Source organism: Eptesicus fuscus, chromosome 10 (genome assembly GCF_027574615.1).
Source record: "Eptesicus fuscus isolate TK198812 chromosome 10, DD_ASM_mEF_20220401, whole genome shotgun sequence".
Taxonomy (NCBI): Eukaryota; Metazoa; Chordata; class Mammalia; order Chiroptera; family Vespertilionidae; genus Eptesicus; species Eptesicus fuscus.
Window position 1 is genome coordinate 61433660 of NC_072482.1, and position 13868 is coordinate 61447527.

At 45.3% G+C, this 13868-nt stretch overlaps 1 pseudogene; it reads right to left on the reverse strand.

The window, feature by feature from the left end:
• Window positions 1-11423: 11423 nt before the first annotated feature.
• LOC114231203 (U1 spliceosomal RNA) lies at window positions 11424-11557 on the reverse strand (annotated as a pseudogene).
• Between the last annotated feature and the right edge of the window lie 2311 nt (window positions 11558-13868).

Genomic DNA, 13868 nt, shown 5'->3' on the forward strand with positions numbered 1-13868 from the left:
AGACACTTTCTCCAATTCTGAAAACACATCGGAGGCGTTGTTAGATAGGTTTATTTACAGACATTAACTCCCACGATGAGAAATTCCTGGGTTTTACGACACTAGAGCAGTTTAGGTTGAGAATGATCAAAACACTGCTCGGTTCATAGGACCTCCTCTGGCGCGCTGCCCCTCCCTCACCCTCGGCTCATCTTGTCATTATGACACATGCCAGAAAGGGTCTCCCAGCTACAGATCGCTTTGAAGTCAAAGACATTCCTGGTGGGAATTTTCCCAAAGTCAAGGGCTTAAAAACCCTTTTAAGGTCAGAAAAGATCACCAGGGAACTGACAGGATTAAGTGAAGCACAGCATGCCCAAAGGCAAAAATCTCAGGGCGCTGTCATTTCAGCTTAGCTTGTGAATATATTAAAAGTCCTGAGGTCAAAAGCCGTTTTCTTTTCTCATCACATCACTGCTCCAGCCCTAGGGAAAGCATAAGAACGACATTATTTTCAGATCATAATCAGGGGCTCTCAAACTTAAGTGTGCATGAGAACCCCCGGGGGGTATGTAAATGGAGGTTCAGGAGCCCCACCTCCAGAGCTCCAGTCAGAGGTGAGTCCCCAGAATCGGACTAATAAGCTTCAGGTGGCCCAGGGTCCAACTTTTAGAAGCCTCGGCATAGAGGTGCCCCAGTCATCGTGATGGTTGGCGTTGGGGGTGACAGAAAGTAGGAAGCAGTTATTACAAGGTGTTCGTGTATCCATGGGTGCAAATGTTCTCTCTCAACCTTCTAGGTATAGTTACTAACAAAGCTTTAGGCATTAACAACAGGCCCTCTTATTCAAAATTTCAGGAGCCCCCTTGGCACCTGATGGGAAAGTAAAAGGACTACAAAGAGGACTACTTCCTTCCTTTCTCCCTTCCAATGCCTTCCTTCCTTCCTTCCTTCCTTCCTTCCTTCCTTCCTTCCTTCCTTCCTTCCTTCTTTTCTTCTTTCCTTCCTTCCTTTCTTCCTTTCTTCTTCTATTTGCTCTGAGAACTTCCCAGAGCTCTTGAATGAAAGGGAAAGGAGTTGGGGATACCCTCAAGTATACGGTAAGGCCAGAGGTGCTCCGTGCTTATTCTAAGTAAGACCATAGCACCTTGAAATCTGCAACCCTCTCTCTGGGACACAATGTCCTTCCACTCACTATAGGACCCCAGAGAGTTAAAGAGACACGGGCCCGGGAAGGGAGATTAAGGAAGCAAAGCCAGAAGGTCTGGTGGAGCAGAAGACCCGAGTCTCAGCTCGGCTTCCCTTAAACCACTCACTAGCCGTGTGGCCTTGCACTAGTTCCCTTACCTCTCTGTGCCCCGGTTTCCTCACATAGAACGTAGAGCTAGTAACAACTTTCTCATAGGGCTGTCGGGGTCTTGGAATGAGTCGATGTGTTCAAAGCGCTTAGTGTCGTTCTTTCTGGCCCATAGTCAGTGCTGTCATGTGTGATGAGTTATTATCGTTGTTCACATAGCAAAGGACAATGGTTTGACTTGTGCCCTAGATTATATTCCTCCCACCTCCCCGTTGAATTCTCTGTTTGGGGCTTGGGCTTACTGGGTCTCCACGCGAATGACATAGGAGGGGAAATGGGAACCACGTGTCCACTTCGGTGTTACCCCTGAGCCCCTGGTCTTTCTCCTTTAGAATCAGGAGCCAGGGCCTATCGCACTGAGGTTTCCATTCTTTCTGGGAAAGCACACTGGTCCCATTTAACTAGCAGGTCTTTTTCTTCTCCCTCTGAGCCACAGTACTCGGAGCCATGTCCTTCCTTCCCTGTCGTTCTGATTTCTATGGTTCTGGGTGCCATTTAGGCACGCCACTTTCCTCCCTTTTACCTTTCTCGTTGTTTGCTGTGCTCACTTTTACCTTTTCTCTTTAAAGCAAGCTCTTCATACTGTGCCGGATCCATCACCTCTGGCTCCTTTCACCCTCCCCTTAGAACAGCCACAGCCCGGATCACCTGACTAGGACTTTGCACCATCCCTGTTAGATGCAAAGCCAATTGCGGAGCCCTCATCCCCCACACCTCCTTCAGGAATGTTCACCGTGCAGAAGGCTGCTGAGAATTTCCAGAGAACTGCCCCCTCACCGCCCTCCTCAGTGACTTAGAGGGTTGCTCAGAGAGAGCGAGAAACAAATGCTGCCTTGAAAGAAGGCTGTCGTTGCTAGGAGAGAAGCAGGAGAAATCGTTCCCTGTCACAAAGGGCGGCCAGGAGAAAGCGGCTCTAGGCCAGACGACATAGCAGAGTGGGGACGGGTTTTGGTGTCTGGCTAATGTTGCAGTGTGTAGCTGCCATTAGGTGCTTTACCGAAAAGGATGAGATCACTGGAATGGGTTTTTAATAACTGCAGTTCTTATTTTAATGTCTTTGTGGGCTTTTAATTTGGCCTTTAATGTGGGGAAATTGTAAATAAAAAGCAGGAAACAAATTCTCATTATTGACATAACTTCTGCTGATCAGGTATCCCGGCACTCACTGCCTCCGCAGTGGCTGTTTACCGGCCTAAGTCCCACAGGCAGGTGCTGGTGGGCACAGGGATGGTGAATTATTTATTTTTGTCCCCCACCCCCCCCACCCGTCCGTGGTAACCAGTCCCTGGCAAGGAGAGGAGCTCAGTAAAAGTGTGCGACTAAGGATTTCAAAATCCCTGAGATACTGTGTATATATAAACACAACCTTCAGGCACCCTGCATCCCAACCAGGCCTCTCCATTGGCTACACCCCAAATGCAGCTGTATTTTCCTGCCCCGGGACCTTTGCTCATGCTACCTCCTGCCTGAAAGGGACAATGCCGCCCTGCCCTGGAGATGAGAAGGTCCTGGCAAGTGTGAAAAGAGCAAGCTGAGGAGTTTAGATTTTATTTAATGGGTAATGGGGAGCCATTGGTGGTTTCTGAGCAGAGAACACCGGCATGGGTTCAAGGTTGAGCCCGTGTAAGACCTTTAAGACCTGAAGAATGCAGATCATGGCACTCCCAACCCCCCACTTTATATACTTCATAGTAAAAACAGTACCAAATAGTAAAACACAAAACATCAGCTCCATTGACGTTGGAAAAGCTTGATCCCACGTCTGCTGAATGTAAAATTCTGAATGCAAAAAGAGGATTCTTTTCCAGACCTTTCTGTCCTCCTCACCACTCAAGACTGGCATGGAGCTCTTTCTTTATTGCAGAACATTCTCCCAGAAATATATCAAGTGTTATAAGGTTTGAATACAGAGGTCTAACAAAATAAAGCGGTCCTGCCTGTCCATGTATCTCCTTCACACAAAATTAGATAAGGGCGGAGCATAACTGTTTCAGACTAAATCCTCTCGCTCTTGCTGCAGCCTCACAGAAGGCCCTGAGAACAGCCGCACAGTGCATGTAAAGCAAGCATGTCAAACGCAAAGGCTCACGCGGGCCAAAGAAACAAGGTTTAAGTCTATGTGGGCCGCAACCAAACAAAAGCTTCAATTTTCATAGAAACGTAGGTGTACTTCGATAGAGACATGCTGAATACAAAGGGCTGAAATAAATGAGTAATGGTTAACATAAAATAATAGAACATTTGAACAAAAATTAATATTTTTTTCTTGAACATGAACTTACCAGACACTGAATAACTGCACAAATTAATAAGCGTAACACAAATAAACCTATTTTTCTTGTTCTCCAAAAGTGAAATATTTCCTGTTGTGCACACCAAACAAGTCAGTTCAAGACTAATTGGCTGCTAAAATATTTGCTGCTAGTATTAGTGGAGAGAAATGGTGCGCCTTAATGGTGCACATAAGGCATGTAAGGGAAATGAATGCAACATGATTATAGTAACTAGTCATTAGCAAACTTTGTAGTTCATCCTATATAATAAAAGGCTAATATGCAAATTGTCCCCTTGACTGAGAGTTCGACCAGGAGTTCAACTGGGAGTTCAACCAGGGGGCAGGGACGGTCAGCCAAACGTCCACGGCCCCTCCCCCTGGCTGACCCGGCCTGATCAGCCCTGATCGGGGTGGGCCAACCGGACCCCACCCGTGCACGAATTCGTGCACTGGGCCTCTAGTTATTAATAATTATGTATAAGAGGATATTGTAAAAATTAAGTTGTGGCCAAAACCGGTTTGGCTCAGTGGATAGAGCATCGGCCTGCAGACTGAAAGGTCCCAGGTTCGATTCCAGTCAAGGGCATGTACCTTGGTTGCGGGCACATCCCCCGTAGGGGGTGTGCAAGAGGCAGCTGATCGATGTGTCTCTCTCATCGATGTTTCTAACTCTCTATCCCTCTCTCTTCCTCTCTGTAAAAAATCAATAAAATATATTTTTTTAAAAAATTAAGTTGTGACATTTTTATTAAAACGTTTCTTACATACCGTTATATTGGCTGGGCCGCAAAAATATTCGTTGTGGGCCGCATGCGGCCCGCAGGCCACGGGTTTGACATGCTTGATCTAAAGTGTCTTGAAACCTCTAAATGCTACACTGATGAAATTTTAAGGGAATCTTCGTTTTGTATAGTACATTAGATTAGAGCCCTCCTAAGTCTGGTAGACAATAATGAAAATCGTTTGCAAGCCACACAATCATGTTCCAGCGTTTAATTTCAGCACAAGAGGAAACTGGTGAGCATTGGGCAAATTCTTCATTTTGCCTAATTCTGGTTTAAAAGCAAAAGGGGATCAATTTCACAAAGGGTCCTTTAGCCCCAAGCTTTTAAAAACAACAACAACAATTAACTTACTTAAGAAAAGGAGCTACCTTAAGGTTTCATGGCTAAGAAATAAAAATCAAAACTAAATCCACAATCTCACAATCATATCTCTTTAAAACAGAGAGACCCTCTTTAACACAAAGGTCTTTATCTTCTTGGCCACCATGCTTTAATAAAATACAGCTCTTTCTGTGTAGCCTATCTCAAACCCTATGTCAAACAAAGGGGAGAAGTCCCATTATTTTTCAGGCTTTAACATCTCAGGATAAATTGGCTGTTCATCTATTATTCATCTGCCATTGTTAGAAATTAAGTCTTTGCTACTGAAAGAGGTAAAACTTAGCAGGGCAGATCAATAGAATCCTTTTTCTCCTCAGACAATAGAGGGTAAGGAGATAATGATTAGCAATGCCTTGAGAAAAAAACAAAACCTGCCTTTCATTAGCAGTTCATGATCCAGAAAAGGCTTTTTTGAGTTTCTGAACAAAAGACAGCTCCTAAGGTTTAACAGCTTCATGTATCAGAGAAATTTTCTGCAACTCTGAAATCTAAGTGCCCAGCAAAAAAAAAAAAAAAAAAAAAAAAAAAGCATATTCTATTCTATGCACAGTCCACTCTCAGAGCCATAGGAAAGCCTTCGCGATTAACGCTCTTTGAATTGTTCTGGGCCAATGCTAAGCCCGCATTACTACCCTGAGAGCCAGCGGGAGCTGTGAGATCAGAAGAGAAAGCAGAGAGCTCAGACTAAAGCAAGTGCTCCAGCAACAGGAATAACAGCTCTGCTCTCAGAAGGCAGCCTGCTCTGACTGGCTTCACACTTGGGCCTCACGTGGTTTCTCTGGAAGCTACTTGTCATGAAATTTTATGATCTGTTAAGAAGAAAAAAAAAAAGAAGTGTAAGAATATTTCTTCTTACCTACCTTGCAAGGATGTTGGAAAGATTAAAATTAGATAGTTGTGAAAATGTTTCTCATCCTCCTAGGAAAGGCTGGAGAAATGCTTTGTGGTTAAACTCGCGCATTGGAACTTTAAAATAGTCAGAATGATCCCATCTCACAGCTTTCTCCCATTAAAAAGCCAGGATTCTGCTGATCCAGCAGTCAGTTCCCTCGTCTCTGAATAGCTCTTGGAAATCATTTTGCTTGAAGCCCCAAAGTATTTCATACATGAGAGATAAAAAGAAAAAAATCACCACCCCTCCAGACCCTTCCTGGATTAGTCAGGAGAGAAATTCCAGCAGCCCTGCCTTGTCTAGGAGAGGAGGTATTCCCATTACCCCGTCCCTTCCTAGCCTCAAAACCATTTTCCTTTGTCTCCTCCCAAATATAAGAACTAGCAAGTGCATTGCCTCCTGTTTACAATCTGTCCATATCATCATCTTCTCTTCTTTCACTTATGCCCTAATGGGTAAGGCATGGGCCTCCCTCAGCAAAACTGTATCTTGATACCTCCATGCTCTGCACATCAAACCCTCAGCAATAAACCCTTCCAACTCCAGCAGAGACCCAAGACGTGGATTTCCCACACACTTCCACCTTTTGTTCCACCGCCCTGCCCATCCTCAATTCTACCTTATCAAAATCAACTTTCAGCTGAGGCCTGCAACACATTCCCATTAAGCTGTAAGTCACTGGGCTCTGCTTCAAGGAGCTAAAGCTTTCTAAATACGTTTACTTCCTATGCTTCTCCTTTTCGAACTCTGAACATAACTTCTTTCCCCATTTTTCATCCCACAACCTATCTCCAGTGAGAAGAGCAGAAGGGAAATTTCATTACTGATGAAAAAAAAAAAAAAAAAAAAGCTGTATACAATAAGACATGCCCCAAAAGAGGTGTGAAGTACATAAGGTTTGGACAAGGCAAAAAAAAAAAAAAAAAAGAAAAGAAAAAAGGCGGGGCGGGGTGGGGGCTTAAATTAAAGAATGAAATCCTAAGAGTGGAATTTCGGGTGAAATTTGATGGTAGTAAACTCAGGAAACAGAGGACTTCCCCTGAAGCCACTCAGCTTGGGTTTTTCCTCGTCTACCTGCAGGCTGACCTAACCCCGATTATGGGGCCACATGGTACCAGGGACTGAGAACCGACTGGTGGAGATGATGGTGATGGCTTCTCAGGCACCAGGCCTGGTTGGTATAGCATTCAGTTGCAGATAGCAAATGCTACGTTTAGGGTTAGTATAAGCCGAAAGGTACTTATTTCCAAGTATTATGTGGCTTCCTAAGTCATGGAAAAGAAGAGGAAGAGGTGCAGACTGAGCCACTGCTGGAAGAGCAGCGGCCACTGCTCTCGGATGTAGCAAATGTAGAGCCACAAGCTGTCTGCCACCAAGCACTCCAGCAGGAGTGGATGCTTCTGGCCCGGCCTCTTTCCACACTTTACTCAGTTCCAAATCCAAGTTCCATGCAAATGCATCAGTCCAAAGGAGCCTAAGGCACATATGGAACGCGAGCTGTCAGAGAGTCTAAGAAATGGAGTTTTTCGTTGTCTAGACTCTACAGTGCAGAAAGGCACACTGTAAGGCAGTGATGGGCAACCTTTTGAGCTTGGTGTGTCAAACTTCGCCAAAAAACTGAGCATAACTCGGGTAGTGAGTCACTTTGAGGAAAAATCATTATTTCGCAAATGTTTCATCCTCGGCATGCGGCCGCCTCAGCGGCGCGTGTCATCAAAAATGGCTACGTGTGTCAGTGCTGACACGCGTGTCATAGGTTCGCCCTCACTGCTGTAAGGGGAAATCAGCGTTGAGCAATTCATAGAACTTACAACCTTGTATTCCTAATGAGGGAAGTTCCAATAAAACTGAAGACCACTCTTGAAGTATTAAAAACCTTTATTGTAACTATTCTGTGAAACATTTTTTTAAAGTGTTTTCCACTTTTCCCAGCCTGTTAAAAAAAAAAAAAGAACTAAATGAAATTTCTTTTTTCTCAATGACCTAAAATTATAACCATCAACATTAATTACTATGCTGCAGATAGTAGCATAAACACAATACATATGTATATCTATATGTGTGTGTGTGTGTAAATACATTTAGTATACACATAACATATATTTATAACAAAATAAGGAGGTATATAGTTCTCATTTTTTTCTAGAACTGGTCACATACATGGTCAAAGCTGATATTAATAACTACCTTTTTCCACCGCTTATTCTGTATTCCCTTTGCCTTCAGCAAGCCTTTCAGCTGGTTCTGGTTCTTACCTGGAGAGATGACCCAAACCTCTTGTTTCTGAAGAGTGCTGTCTGGATTGGGTTGCTGTAGTTTCCCACTGGCCTTCATCACCGGGCATGGTTCTGCTAAGAGACACCCTAAGGGATACCCTGCATTCCAGACACACTCTTCCTTACCTCCATTTTGGAGTAGTAGTCCCATGTCCCCTGGTAGACACGGTCAGTCACCCCAGCCAACACCCTCACACACTGCCTATTAATTCAGAGGCATGAGGAGCCCAAAGTGGCTGGTGGTAGTCTTTACTTCCAGGTCTAAGGAAGCATTGTTGTGTCTCCCCATGCCTTCCTCTTTCTGGAACTGAGACCTCTAGGCCAGCAAAGCATAAGGTTGTAGGAACAGGATGCAACGTTTTGCTAGTAGTTCACTCGGTGCAATAGTGAGTGGCGACACTCCCATTTTTACCCCGTGCTTCCTGGACCCCTGAATTCTGACTTTCAGAGAGACGGCACCATATATTGGATACTGACTCAGAGCATAGACCAGACAGCCTTCTGGAGAACTTTGCCACAGCTCTGCAAGGTATTGCCATTTAGCTGGCACCGTAACTGAGTTTTCCAAAGGCTATTCTCAAACCAGCTGCTTCAGGGTGGTGGACAACATGGTAAAAAACAGTGATTTCCATGAGCATGGGCCCATTGTCATACTTTGATTGCTGCAAAGTGAGCTCCTTGACCAGGAGCAATGCTGTGTGGAACACTATAATGGTGGGTAAAGCATTCTGTAAGTCCACAGATGGTCGTTTTGGCAGAAGTATTGTGTGCCGGGCAGGCAAATCCATACCCAGAATAAGCGTCTATTCCCATAAGAACAAAACACGCCCTTTTCGTGATAAAAGGGATCCAGTGTAATCACCCTGCTGCCAGGCGGCTGGCTGGTCTCCCCAGGCAGTGGTGCCATATCAGGGACTCAGTGTTGGTCTCTGCTGCTGGCAGATTGGGCTTTCAACAGTGGCCGGAGTCAGGTTGGCCTTGGAGGGGAAGTCCATGTTGCTGAGCCCCTGCATAACCTCGATTCCTGCCACCAAAGCCACTTTGGGCGATGACAGGGGTGGCTGAGGAAAGAGGCTGATTGGTACCCACAGAATGAGTCATCCTTTCAACTCAATTATTAAAATCCTCCTCTGCTGAGGTCATTCTTGGGTAAGCATCCCCACGGCACACAAATATCTTCACATTCTGTGCCCATTCGAGATTTCTATCCACATACCTCTTCCCCAAATTTCCTTGTCACCAGTTTCCGATCATGTTCTTTGCAAGTCCACTACTAGCCATCCGGCAAAACCATGAGCCAGAGCCCATGAATCGGTATATAATCCAACATCTGGTCATTTCTCCTTCCAAGCAAAGGGAACAACCAGGTGCACTGCTTGAAGTTCTTCCCACTGGAAGGATTCCCTTCACCACCGCTCTTCAGGGATGTCCCAGGAAGGGGCTATCGTGTGTACCTGTCCACTTTCAGCTGGTGCCTGTAGAGCAGGCCTTCTCTTCCACTAATCACAGGGAATGCCCCATGAGGCCATAGGTGCAGGCTGGGGGCAAGAAGGCAGTGTAGCAGAAATGGAAACCTTAGGCATTTGGGCCATTCTTCATGTAACTTACTTGTGCCTTGAGGACCTGCTTGGACCCACTCACTTATATCCCACTCCCATTTGATGATGGAATGCTGCTGTGCATGCTCATGATGGCTCGGTGGGTCAGATGACACCCAGTCCATGCAGAGCAGCTCAGATCACATGGTAACTTGGTGGCCCATGGTTAAGCCTTCAGTCTCTGCTAAGGCCCAGTAGCAGGCCAAGAGCTGATTTTCAAAAGGAAAGTAGTTATCTGCAGATGACGGCAGGGCTTTGCTCCAAAATCCCAAGGGCCTGCACTGTGATGTGCCGATAGGGGCCTGCCAAAGGCTCCAAGCAGCATCCCTGTCTGCCACTGCCACTCCAAGCACCAGTGGATCAGCGGGATCACGTGGCCCAAGTGGCAGAGCAGCTTGCACGGCAGCCTGGACCTGTTGCACAACCTTCTCTTGTTCTGGAACCCATTCAAAACCAGCACCTTTCAGGTCACACAGTAAATGGGCCAGAGTAACACACCCAAATGAGGAATACGTTGCTTCCCAAACCCAAAGAGGCCCACTAGACATTGTGCCTCTTCTGTGGTTGTGCGAGGGGCCAGAGGCATCGCATCCTTCACCTAAAAGGGATATGTTGCTATGCCCCACACTACTGAGCACCTAGAAATTTCCCTAAGATACAAGTCTCCTGAATTCTTGTCAGATGTATCCCACCTTCAGATGTGCAAATGTCTTACCAATAAACCTAGAGTAGTTGCTACCTCTTGATCACCAGCTCCAGTCAGTATAGTGTCATCAATGTAGTGGACCAGCGTGATACCTTGTGGAAGGGAAAGGTAGTCAAAACCACTGCAAACTAAATTATGACATAGCGCTGGAGAGCTGATATACCCCGGAGGTAGGACAGTGAAAATAAAGCCAGTGGTACAGTGTGAAGGCCGGAGAGCCGATGGTGTGGATTCCAGTTCCACTTCTCATGAGGTCTGACGAGACAGACAATTCTCTAATCCTCAGAAATCTCACTTTTCAAAAAAGTTTTTGGTAAGAATTAGTTTAAAATTTTTAATAAAAATTATTATATTAAGCCCTGACCGGTGTGGCTCAGTGGATAGAGCGTCCACCTGCAGACTGAAGGGTCCCGGGTTCAATTCCGGTCAAGGGCATGTACCTTGGTTGTGGGCACATCCCCAGTTGGAGTGTGCAGGAGGCAGCTGATTGATGTTTCTCATCGATGTTTCTGACTCTCTATCCCACTCCCTTCTTCTCTGTAAAAAATCAATAAAATATATTTTTAAAAATTATTATATTAAGGAAAGAAAGGCAATGGGAACTGGAAAGTTTCAGATCATTTCCTCCCCCCCCCCCCCCGCCCCAAAAAAAGTTATTTTTTTCTGTAGTAATTTCAATAATAAGGATACTTTTTAAAGCTATAAGAATAAAATCTAAATATCATGGAACAAATTCAGCATTTAGTGACTTTCACTTTAAATCTTGTCCTTATTTCTGTCACCAACAGGGGACATTTTGTATACCCTTGTCTCCTCTACCATTATTATTACCCATTGTTAGGATAAACAAAGTCAACACTACCCAAGCGAAGCACTCGTGTTGCTCTGGCAACAGTTTTTTTCTCACAGCAGAGCTCGTTCCTGATTATATTATTAGTTTCTGGTCAAGATCTTGTTGTAACCAATGGTGTCCTTAGTAATGCAGATTTTGTTCCTTAGTTAATAGAATTGAATTACGCCCAATTTACATGGCAAAAACTCATGCTGTAAGAGAAATGCCTGCATTAATTTCCTGTCCCTGGGTTCCACTGGGGCATATTTTATCATAATTTTCCTTTCTCCTGGAGCACATTTATTTATTTATTTATTTATTTTTTATTTATTTATTTTATTTCAGGGGAGAGCACAAACACAGTCCCCCACATTTGGGGAAACCGCAGGGGTCAGCACATCCGGAGTGCAATGGATAAGCATTGCCCTGGGAACACCACCTTCGTGATCATGGTATCTCCCCTTCCGGGTAAGTATCTCCCCTTCCAGGTAAGTATCTCCCCTTCCAGGTAAGTATCTCCCCTTCCAGGTAAGTATCTCCCCTTCCAGGTAAGTATCTCCTCGAGCACATTTAAATAAATTCTCTCCTTTCCACCAAAAACCCTGGTCTAAGGCACCTTAAAAATAAGGGAATCCCTGTGATGGGAAAACATTTAAACCATTCACTAGACCAGGAGTCTGCAAACTGCAGACTCAGTTCAACAAGCCTCATTCAACAAGGTCTCTTTTTGGCTTGCTGGTTGATTTTCCTTAAAAACTACAAAAACCTATCTACATACTGCTAACATCTCAGTTTGCGTATACCACAGAGGATACATTCATGGCCTGCATTCTCAGGCAGTTATCTAACCAGCAAGAAGGAATAAGCATGAAGGAAATTTTCTTAGCATCAAAGCCGGTATGTCCTTTAACCCCCCACCCCACCCCCTAACCCAGGTCTGCACATTCCACCGGCATTAGTCTACTGGGACCACGCAGGAGTGTAAGGCTGCCGTCTGGTGAGGGAGCAGCTACTATGTCTCTTCCCTGCCTTTAAGGTCTCTGCAGCTTCCAGGTATGTTGTACCTGGGATCTGGCTCCTAGTAGGAGAGGAACAAGATAAAAGATAAGAACATCCGTCCTGTGTCTGGAAACTACATTGGCCAGAAGGTCTTCTGGTGAGCTTGATGCCTTGTCTCAGCTCAGCCCTTCCCTCCCTGATCCCCGCATCCTGCCCACCCATGGCACTTTCCATATGTCTGGTCTCCCATGGTTTGCCTTACTTTTGCACCCACTCAAATGTGGGTTAACTTCCTTGAACAAAAATCCCTTTTGACTGTCTGGACCAGAGGTCTTTAACCCTGTCTGTGCATGGGAATCACCTGGAGAGCAAAACAAAACAAAAATCTGATACCTGGACCCATCCTGAGACCAACAGAATTAGCATCTCTTGAGCAGGGATAGCAGTAATATTTTTAAAAAGCTCCCCACTCCCTTACCATGGTCATTTTAATGTTGATCCAGGATTGAGACACCCTGATTCTGATTTTTTTACATCAGAATCATCTGGGGAGCTTTTTAAACATATAGATTTCATGTATATGCATTGTAGAATTGTATACCTGAAACCTACATAATTTATTAAGCAATATCACTGCAATAAATTCCATAAAAATAAATAAGTAATAGAGATTCCAGACCTAATAAATCAGAATCTCAGGGGGTGGTGGGGCTGGGACTCTCTGCTTTTCTCTGCCTCTCTTTCTTACCTGACTTCCTCTGCGTCAACCTGAACAACGTGGACTGTCAGCCCACGTTTCCAGGTCTCCAGAGCCTACCAATAGTAGGAAACACAATCCTTTAGTACAAATTTGTAAGGATCTGACTGACTCAACCCTATTTATAATTTGATACTTTTAGCCGAGCCTGCTCAAACCTTGACCTTTCCATTGTCAAAAGCCAATGGACTACATTCCCAGCTTCCCTAGAATCTCAGTGTAAGCCTGAGGCTGAATCCCGCGCAGTGAGATAGAAGCAAATGTGCTCCATGAGTCTTCTGGGAGGTTTCCTTGGGGATGGACGTGGTGGACGTGGTGGTGTGCTGGCTGAGCTCCCACCGCCTTCCTGGAGCCCTGAGCACAGAGCCACATCCTGGAGATACTGAATGTGCACAGCCGGGGTCACTGATGAAGTCCTGGCGACAGTCCTGGGCTGCCTACGTCCAGAGAGAAATACATGCCAACTATTTGGGGTTTGAAACCGATAGTTCCCTATGATCCAATAAGCGGTGACCAGAGAGGCAGGACACAGGACATACCAGGTAGTGAATTTCCAGGTCTGAGCAGATTTAGGAAAAGGGGCCTGAACAGAGTAGGCACGCTGTATGGTGTTTCGTCACAATCCCCGAGTTCCATTGCCAGACAGCTTGGGACTGTATGGAGAAGAAATACTAGAATGCATGAAAAGTTTCGGCATGGGCTGATATCACAGAACATGCACCAGGGTAAAATTACAATGCAAGAGAAACGGGCTCTGGGCGGTGGAATTGTGGGTAATGTGGCTGCAGGCCAGGTCGGCAGGTGCCCTGAGCAGATGGGAGTCAGTTGTTCTGCTAATAATTGAAGAAACACTGGTTACATATTTTCTGGGATCTGGTTAACTCATTTCCTTTAGCTGCTTAGGGCTATGATTTATAGGCGGCAAAGCCACTTGGGATAATAAAGCCCCCAGGCCTCGTGGCAAACTGCTGAGATTTTTCAAGAAGAAAGGGACCGCTTGAACATCTCAATCGGCTTTTCCTAAGTGAATG